The sequence below is a fragment of the Pinus tabuliformis genome, chromosome 2_1, assembly GCF_031772625.1.
Source record: "Pinus tabuliformis cultivar Carrire ecotype Pingquan chromosome 2_1, CPIR1, whole genome shotgun sequence".
Lineage (NCBI taxonomy): Eukaryota > Viridiplantae > Streptophyta > Pinopsida > Pinales > Pinaceae > Pinus > Pinus tabuliformis.
The window spans coordinates 714,486,399-714,496,749 of NC_142299.1; the positions used below are offsets into that span (position 1 = coordinate 714,486,399).

A 10,351-nucleotide genomic window follows, 5' to 3' on the forward strand; every position below is an offset into this window, starting at 1 on the left:
CAAACCTCCCCTCTTTGATGGTGAATATGAGGAAGTTGTTGAATCCTGGCTTCTCAATGTGAATAAGTATTTTTAGTTGTATGAATATGACCATAATCTAAAGGCTCACTTAGCCATCTATCAGTTTCAAGGCAAATCCACCTTATGGTGGGAGGAGGTGAAGACGGTACATGGAGTTAATGAGCAGAACATCACTTTGGAAAAGTTTCAAAGTTATTTTAAGGAAAAATATTTAACTAAAATATTTGATGATGAGAAGGCGAAAGAGTTTCATGACCTTCGACTGGGTCAGTTGTCTATAGATGAATTCATAACAAAATTCACATCCTTGCTGCGATATGTTCCCTACATACGGGAAGAGAAAGCAAAGGTGCAGAGATTTATCAGCATTTTGTCGCTATTCATGAAGGAACATCTCGAATTTGACAATCCAAAGACCATGGATGAAGTTATACGAAAGGCTCGTATATGATATCAACAAAATAGACCAAAGAGTGAAGAAGGAAATAGATGTCCTGATAAAAAGGGAATTAAGTTTGTCTTTGGCAACAAAGGAAATAGGGTTGTTGCCAATAAAAGACCCCATAAAGGTCAACCAATCAGAAATATGAACGGAAATCAGCCCAGATTAAAATTTCCAATTGAGACCAAGACGAATGAACAGTCTGGAAGAATTGAAGTAGAAACAGTGGCTAGACCCCCAGTACAGTGCTGGGGATGTGGAGGACCACATTATGTTAAAAATTGTTTGTACCGCAAGGGAATTGATCAAGTGGCGCAGATTCAAGAAGCATCAATTGTGGGAGAAGTGGCAAGGAGTATTCCTAAAATCAACGCTACCCTCGAAGATCATCAGGTGGAATACCAACAAACAATGGTGGAATTCGAAGGTAATATCTTCGACCAAACTATATCTATTTTGATTGATTCAGGAACTACTTTGAGTTATATACGTCCAAAAGTGGTTGAGAAATGTCATTTACAATCTACTAAATTTAAAAACCCTTAGCTAGTATAACTCACCACATGAGAAAAGAGAATGGTGCTGGCTAAAGTCAACAATTTCCCTCTAAAGCTAGCAGGTCATCCTATTATGGCATATTTGAATGTCTTACCTTTAGGCCCATATGATGTCCTAATCAGAATGGACTGAATGGAAAAACGTTGGTCCCTCATTAATTGTAAAGACAAAACTATTAATTACATGGATGAAGAGGGTATGAGACAAGAAATTCAAGGTATACGAAGACCATTGAAAATAAGACCAGTAATAGCTTCTCAATTAGCAAAATGTATTCGAAAAGGATGCCATATTTATGCAATACAGGTGGGGTATATCAATTCAATGGAAAAATATGGTACTTTAGAAAATATACCTATAGTACAAAATTTTCCAGACATATTTCCCGAGGAGATTCTGGGACTACCTCCAAAGAGGAATATAGACTTTACTATTGAATTGATCCTTGGAGCTGCCCCGATATCCTGAGCCCCTTATCATATGAGCGTATTAGAATTGACCTAATTGAAAATGCAATTATAGGAACTGCTTGATAAAAAGTATATTCAATCAAGTGTCTCACCTTAGGGAGCTCTTGTACTCTTCATCAAGAAGAAAGACGAAAATTTATGATGTGCATGAATTATTGACAACTAAACAAGTTGACAATTAAGAATAAATACCCTTTGCCTCGTATTGATGAATTATTTGACGAAGTAAAGGGAGCGACCGTAATTTGAATATTGATCTTCGTTCAGGGTACCATCAAATTAGAATAAAGGAAGAAGATATATCCAAAACAACCTTTAGAACTCGTTGTGGGAATTACGAGTTCATTGTGTTACCATTCGAGCTAACTAACGCTCCTGCAAACTTTATGTGTTTAATGAACAATGCTTTTCATCAATATTTGGATAAGTTTGTACTGATCTTTATTGATGATATATTGATCTATTCCCGAATATAGAAGAACATAAGGAGCACCTATGAATTGTCCTGCAAACCTTGAGGGAGCATCAGTTGTATGCCAAGTACAACAAATGTGATTTCTTTAAAGTACAAATTCAGTATTTAGGACATATCATTACCAAGGATGGGATTTCTCTAGACCCAGAGAAAATAAAAACCATAATGGAATTACCATTACCAAGGAATGGCGCTGATATAAGATCATTCATGGGTCTAGCCAGATACTATAGGAGATTTGTTGAAGGGTTCTCTAGGGTGGCATACCCCATTACCTCTCTGCAAAAGAAAGGGAGAACTTTCACTTGGACCACGAGCTGTCAAAATGTTATTGACCAGTTGAAGCACTTGCTTACTATCACACCTATTTTAAGTATTGTAGATCCAAACAAAGAATACATTGTTTGTACAAATGCCAGCAAGGAAGGTGTTGGTGGCATGCTATGCAATAGGGCAGAGTTATTGCATATGAGTCTCAGAAACTTAAGGTGCATGAACAAAAGTATTCATCTTACGATTTGGAGTTAACGGCCATAATCCATGCATTAAACATGTGGCGGCATTACTTATTGGGTAAGAAGTTTTTATTAATGACAGATCATCATAGTTTAACTAACTATTTCAAGTAGCCTACCATCAATGCTAGGCAAGCCCGCTAGGTCGATTTCTTGAGTGAATTTGACATTGACATCAAGAACTTAAACGGAAAAGAAAATCTAGTCGTGGATGCCTTAAGTCAGAAAGTAAATTTTATTTATGAAGTCTCTTTTAGTGAAGTATATACCACTTTTAAAGAGCATATTAAAGGAGCAGCAATACAGGATCTTGAATATAAAATTTTATGGCAGTAAGCTAAAAATCTGAACAACAACAAACAACAACTGGGATATGAGGTAAATCAAGAAGTTATGTTGATTTACAGAGGGAGAATGTATGTACCAAATTATAAAAATATTAAACAATTAAGTTTAGATGAATTTCATAAAACTCCTTATACAGGACATCCCGGATATCAGAAATTAATCACTGAACTCAGAAAAGAATATTTCTGGCTTGGTATGAAGAAAGAGGTGTCTGAATACTTGGATCATTGTTTGGAGTTTCAACAAGTGAAAGTAGAGCACCAGCACCCAGCTGGACTACTCCACCCATTTCCTATTCCGGAATGGAAATGGGAAACTATTTCCATTGATTTTATTACAGGACTACCTAAGTCTAAAAAGCAGAATGACTCAATAATGGTGGTAATAGACAAGTTGAGCAAGTCTGCTCACTTCATACCAGTATAGTCTACTTATAAGGCTGTTCAAATTGCTAACATATTCATGCAAAATATTTTTAAACTACATGGAATACCAAAGGTTATAATTTCTGACCGTGATGTAAAATTTACATCAGCTTTTTGGAAGGCCTTATTTGAAGGTTTAGGCACACAATTGCATTTTAGCACTGCCTATCACCCTCAGACGGATGGGCAGACTGAGTGGGTGAATCAAATAGTGGAGGATATGCTACAAAATTATGTAATGCAGCAGCCTTCTAAATGGGAGGATTATATACATTTGGTGGAGTTTTCTTACAACAATGGTTACCATACATCCTTGCAAATGAGTCTGTTTGAAGTATTATATGGACGCAGGTGCAGGACACCCTCGAGTTGGGGTGGCCCAGAGGATAAATTAATGTTGGGTCCTGACATGTTAAAATAAATGGAAGATATGGTTAAAAAAGTGCACTCAAATTTAAAGACTGCTCAGGATCGACAGAAAAAATTTGTTGACCGGAAGAGAAGTTTTTGGGAGTTTCAAGTCGGAGATCATGTTTACGTTCATGTACGAGCCAAGAAGAGTACTCTGCATTGGGGTGGGTGTGCTAAATTAGCACCCCGATTTTGCGGTCCTTTCCAAATCCTGGCCGAAATTGGACCTATGGCTTATCAGCTTGCTTTGCCCAACCACATGCATGTGCATAATGTTTTTCATGTTTTTGTGTTTAAAAAAAAATTATATATATAATCCAAACATGTAATCAATTGGTAGGATATACAGGTAAATCAAATTATTCATAAGGGACATAGTGTATTATAAATAATTGCCAAGGCAGACTGCCAAGGAAAAGAGTTGACTAAATTTTTTTTATGTGTAGGTCGAACCGGAAGGCAAGTTCTTGGTCGAATCCATGGGTATACTCGATTGGAGAGAAGTAATGTTGTGTAAATGAGTTATCACCCAAGTTAAATAGCAATGGCAGCAGTTTGGGCCAGAGGAGGCCACTTGGGAGGACAAACAGGTTATGAAGGAGACTTTTCCAAATCTATTTGCAGTAGAGAAACATCGGGATGACGTTTAATATTAAGGGGTGAAGATGTGATGTCCCCAGTAATTGTAAATATTTAATTACTACAGTTAAACAAACTGGATATTATTATTATAAGTTTTTATATATTTATTATTTTGAAAAGTTATGCATGAAGCGAATGTCTTGATGATGACAATCATGTAATTCTCACATGTCAGGTAGTTAGGATAGGCGGTTACCTATCCCTAACTACTTCCTTGAAGATTTATTCTCAAGGAAGAGATCAAGAGGGTATTGGTACCTGAGATCAAGAAAGAGAGATGAAACAGAGGATACCGTGTTGATATGTCAGACGAGTTCATGAAGCTAAGTCTAGTTAAGACTAGATAGTTGTGACATGATAAGACTGTTAGTCTTAAAGGAAAACATCTTGCATGTGAGTAACAACTCGGGGGGAGACTCAGGCTTGGAAGCTAGTCTCAAGGTTGGGAGGAAATTCGGCAAACTATAGTCAATTGGGACTAAGCATTCAATAGTAATTGCTACACAAAATAGATATGTATTTACCTCTTCTAAAAGTTAAATGTATTGTTGAAATAACGACATGTATTCTGTTGAAAACGGTTAAATGTGTTAAATATGTATAGTCCTGAATACTATCAGTAGAAGTATACATTCAACATGTTAGTTATTTAACAAGAATTAGACTAGCCAAGGAAATGCCAAGAAACACAGTAAGAACTATAATCAAAATAACAGTTTTCTTGTAAAGAGAATCTACTTCCTAAGGCTACATAATACATAAATCTTTATGAAAGTAGTAAACGAGAAAGTAAAGAACTCTCATAATTTATCATAACTGTTTTAGAAAATTTCAAAAGAAGTGGGTCACTGTTCTGGAAATGAACAAATAATTCTTACAGACAACCTGGATACAGAAAAGAAAATGTAGATTATGACTCTTTTAATACCTCACTAGCTAGGAGTAAATGCAAGTAATAAACACTATATTAAACTCTGAGACTAAATCAAGCTTGTTGAATCATTCTGAAATGAAAACTAAAAAGATTATGCCCTAAGATTAAGGGAAAACCAGAATCGATGAAAGGGAAAAATGAACAATTTTCATTTTAAAGTAAATGCCATTCGAAAAGCAACTAAAACTCGAACCCAAGAATTCAACCCCAAACGAGCATGGGTCTTCTGGGTAGAGCATAGCAAGGAATTTTTAAAGAACCATAGTAAATTAAAGAGGACTATTTATATTTGGGACACGGGTAGAAACCCCAAAAAATGCATGCAAATACTAGAAAAATTGGTATAAACCCCATAAACAAATTCAAGAATACGGTAATGGAATATGGGTAACTATTAATACTTTATTAAGCTGAGAAGGAATGTCAATTTGGAGTTCGGATGAACATCATAACCTCTGCATAAGAGCAGAACTGTGCAAGTAGAAACCCGTTCCATTCCAACGCGCAAACCACACATAAATATATATAAGGCACTGAATTTATAAAGAACCGAATACGAAATCACCAATAATATAAACTTAAACATGATTAAATATACAAAGGAAGTTGCAGAACCCGGTTTCAAGATACATGCCAGAATTCTTAAAAGAAAACGGGAAAATGGCGTTGATGGGTTCTTAACAAAGGAACATACAATCATAGGCATTTATACATAGAGCTAGAAAATATATGTCTCGCGCAAAACAAAAGTCTGATAACAATTTAACTAAGGAATAACTTAAAGAGCGACATGATAAAACCCTCTATGACTTCGAAACCCTTAACTAGATATTTCACGGGATGCATTTCCTTCACATTACCCGGTGGTGGGACAAAGCCATAAACCTGCAACCTTCGAATTTGGGCGAGGAGGTAGGAACCCGTTCCATACTGGCATGCTCGTGTAGTATAAAACCCTCCAGTGAAATCTATCAGTCCAAAAGAAAACATTTAATTGAGTAAACGAATAAAGAATACACCAATACGCCAAGGATTGGGAGAAAACGAATACTTAGGCCTGACTACTACCACAAAGAGACTCCCTTTTAGTGGTAAGTACCAGAGTGAGCTCTGCAAAATTAACAGTTTTATACACAGTCATGGCAGAGCTAGGAATGAACAGAAATAACTTCGTCGACAACACAATGAAGCAGGAGTAACCTATGTAAAACCGTGAAAAGATACCATGGAACGGATCTGAAAGGCTCTACCGAATGGAAAGGGAAATTACAAAACCACACAGCAAAACAAACGTCAAAGGATATATGGCAACAATCATCTTCGTATGATGGAACCAATTCACGGAGGTCCGTAGATGAGGAGTCAATCCTGAGATGCTGCATAACAGCTAGAGGCCAGACATAAGAACCCAAAATCTCTGATCCTGCCAACTCTAAGGGAAGACCAGGTTAAGTGTATTATTGGGAGATATATTAACCTTTGAATTTACTTTAGAAATGTAACCAAATTAAAAATCCGAAATATATTAAAGCACATCTGAATCATCAAGCTTGTACAATGAACAATTATACTATGTGTAAGGCCTGTACCAAGTCATTTATTCCATAGATGACATATGTACTTTTTGTTTAATTATTACCATATGTATATGAAATCAAACAAATATGAAATCAATTTTATTTTGTATTTTTACCATGATTTATATAATGATATTAATTAGATATGTGACAATTTCACCTCAAATTTTTTTGCCAAATTCTGGCACCGGAAAGTCCAAAAAGTCTCACTAAAGACAACTACTTTATTAATTATAAATATTATTAATATTAAAATTATATTTAATTTATATTAATTTTAGATATTATTAATATTAGAAATGTGTTCTAGTTAAATAAATTTTAATATAATATAATGGAACATTATTTTTTATTAAAAAAAAACTATGATGGAAGATAATATTGGATTTTACATATAAATTTAATGTTAAATATTATTAATAACCTTATTGATAAATAAATTTTAATATAAATATAAATATTGTTAAACTAATTCTCTAATGGATTATGGCACATGTGCTAGAGTTGTATGATCATATACGAATGTCGTGATTGATCTAAATGAGAGAAATCTATAACTAGCAATTGCACCACATGATGTTGTAATGAAAACGTCGTAAGGCGGTGGCATAGGGAAGAGTAGTATAGATGAAAGAAGACGTGATTTTTTATGCGATTATAGATAGTATGCATAGTATATTCACTTAAGGACACAATAGACTTCCCATACATGTTTATGTTCTTAAGGGGTTATTCATTCTCAACAAGAAGACTCAAAGCCATTACATGGAAGTTGATCATGTTATTTGTGGGAATTGAATCTAGATGGAAATTTGGCTTGATGAAAATGATTATCATGATGGTCTCAAATTGCATGTCACGAGTGTCGCTTCAAGATTTTTTATTTGGGGCTAGGTTCTGGAGGTTCTAGTGTACCTATTATATAAGAGATTTACTCCTCCATGAAGGGCCTGATTGCGATTCATAACCCTTCTTCCATTATCACTGTGGCAGATCTAGATCCTGCTGCTCGGGATGGATTAGCCTTAGCAGTGAGAAGGGCTTCCAACATTGTTTTGATTCAGCTGCCTTGTGTATCTATTCCTCATATTTCTTGGATGGTTGATGTCAAGCCAACAGCATTAAAACGTAAGTCATTTTGATATTGCTTTATTAATTTTCTAGCACTTTGGTATGTTCAATTGCTAATAGGATTACACTCTTGTTTAGGTTGAGACCTTGAAAAAGATTGGATAACATAACCTTCAGATGTTGAACTCTGATTTTGATCAGATATGTTTTCCATTTAAGTACTAAAATGTATTGTGTGGGGGCATTCTGATTATGGTCAGAATCTAATCTAAGTAGTAAAAAAATGTTGATCATAAAAAGAACACCATTTCAAAAATAGATCAACATATCACACTATTTTAATGAAATATTTTGTTCATGGAATTTTTGGATTGAAACTATATGTCATATTTTGTATATTTCAAAATATTACACACAATTTCAATCCAAAAATTTCATAAACAACAATATTTCGACCTTGGAAATCTTCACGCTCAAATAATGAATATTTCAAACCTTATTAAAAACATGGGAAGTATAGATGGAAAATATTTATTGAAGATGGGAAATAATTTCTTATTCCAATATTTGATACATTTTGCAATATTTCTTACATTTTGCAAAATTTCAGATTATTGATTTGTTTCTCTAATTCTAACGTGGTGCAGAATGGAATAGGATGAGCATCTTAGTGAATATAGTCACCCAAAATAGACCTACATCACTGAGAAGGCTGTTGGATTCATTAACTAAATCCTATTATGTTGGAGACAAAGTTGTTTTGACATTCAATATGGACAACGTTGTGGATGTAGAGACCCTGAAGATGGTGGATAGTTTCATTTGGCCACACGGAGAGAAAATTATTAGACGTAGGACTCTTCATGGGGTCTCATAAGGGCAGTCAGTGAAAGTTGGTATCCATCTTTTGATGATGATTTTGGTCTAGTTCTTGAGGATGACATTGAGGTTTCTCCTTTCTACTATATGTGGCTCAAATATGCCCTCTTGGCTTACCAGTATGATCCACAAGTTTCCTTCCCTGAGCTCAATGCCATTGCCCTGTACACTCCAAGGTTAATTGAAGTAATTAAAGAGAGACCCAAGTGGAATGCAACCCAATTCTTCAAGGAAGTGCATCCGAACACACCATATTTACATCAGCTTCCATGCAGCTGGGGCTCTCTATTCTTCCCACGAAAGTGGAGAGAGTTTTACAAGTACATGAACATGAGATTTACAAAAGATGCGAAGAAGAATCCAATGTAGATACCTGGTTCCACAACCAATGGATGGAAAGCATCTTGGAAGAAATTCTTAATTGATGTCATGTATTTACGAGGGTATGTAACACTTTATCCCAACTTTCCTGACCAGAGAAGCTTCTCAACAAACCACATGGAGCCAGGAGCTCACATTGTTGTAGCATATATCTTTGTGACCCACAAGAAGGAAGATTTTGAAGTTCCCCTCCTACAAGAGGACTTCTATAAGCTACTTCCTCAGCAGAAGATGCCTCCTTTATCCACCTTGCTAGTAATCAATCTCTTCAATCAAATCACCACCTTGGAGGAGTTGAAGGCAGCAGGATCCAAACTGTAGAAGGATGTTATAGAATGTAAGTTGACAAAAGTTGTAAGGGTAGATGATATCACAGGAGAACCATTGAACTGTGTCACTTATTGAGGTGCTACCCCCTGTTACTACCCTTTCAAAGTTGGGGAGGTATGTTTATCTTATCCCTTAAAATACTTAAGGGTACTTACATACTGGCTATTTTTTCAGCTTGGCATTGGGTGAAACTTTGCTCATATAGAATAACTACAGAGAAATGAAAAGGTACTAATTTTGACTTTTATGGCCACTGATTTCGTCGGCAACTGTTAAGACTCTAACAAGAAAAGACAATCGCATCGTGCTCTTTCACGAGGGAAAAAAAATGATGCATGTTCCTCTCTGAGTTGTGTATAATGTTGAAGGAAATGTAACTAGGTTCGATCTCCATAAATGTACTTTTGATATTTGTACTTATTTAAGAAAATAGATATTATTTTTATAATATATGTCACTGAGTTTCTTGCACATTTAAATAGGTCTAGCACATGTTAAGTGTTATAGGTGAGTCAAATATTCAAAAGGAAATGTTGAAGGCCTTAAGGGAAGGGTACACCATGTATGAATATGTATTAAAGTCAAGAGAATACCTCCAAGAAAATTCAAGTCTCCTCCTATGCAAAGGCACCATTAAAGAAGCTCCTTTAATCATAGAAACCATCCGAAGTCTACTCAACAAGTTGACCTACAAACAGTTAAACAAGTCGGCCTAAAAGGAGGGATAGTCCTCTATAATTAGAGGTTGTCCACTCCAATACAACACAATCAAGGAGCTATGAAATTAGTGAAGTAAGAAGGCAAGTAAAGGGTAATAAAAGGACATGAAAAGGGTCTCCAAGGACAGCGAGGAATAAAGAAGAAACACTCAA

General features: G+C 35.4%; 1 pseudogene; it reads left to right on the forward strand.

Annotated features, from left to right (window-relative positions):
- The first annotated feature begins 607 nt into the window (after positions 1-607).
- Positions 608-9,554, forward strand: LOC149202584 (uncharacterized; annotated as a pseudogene).
- Positions 9,555-10,351: the final 797 nt, after the last annotated feature.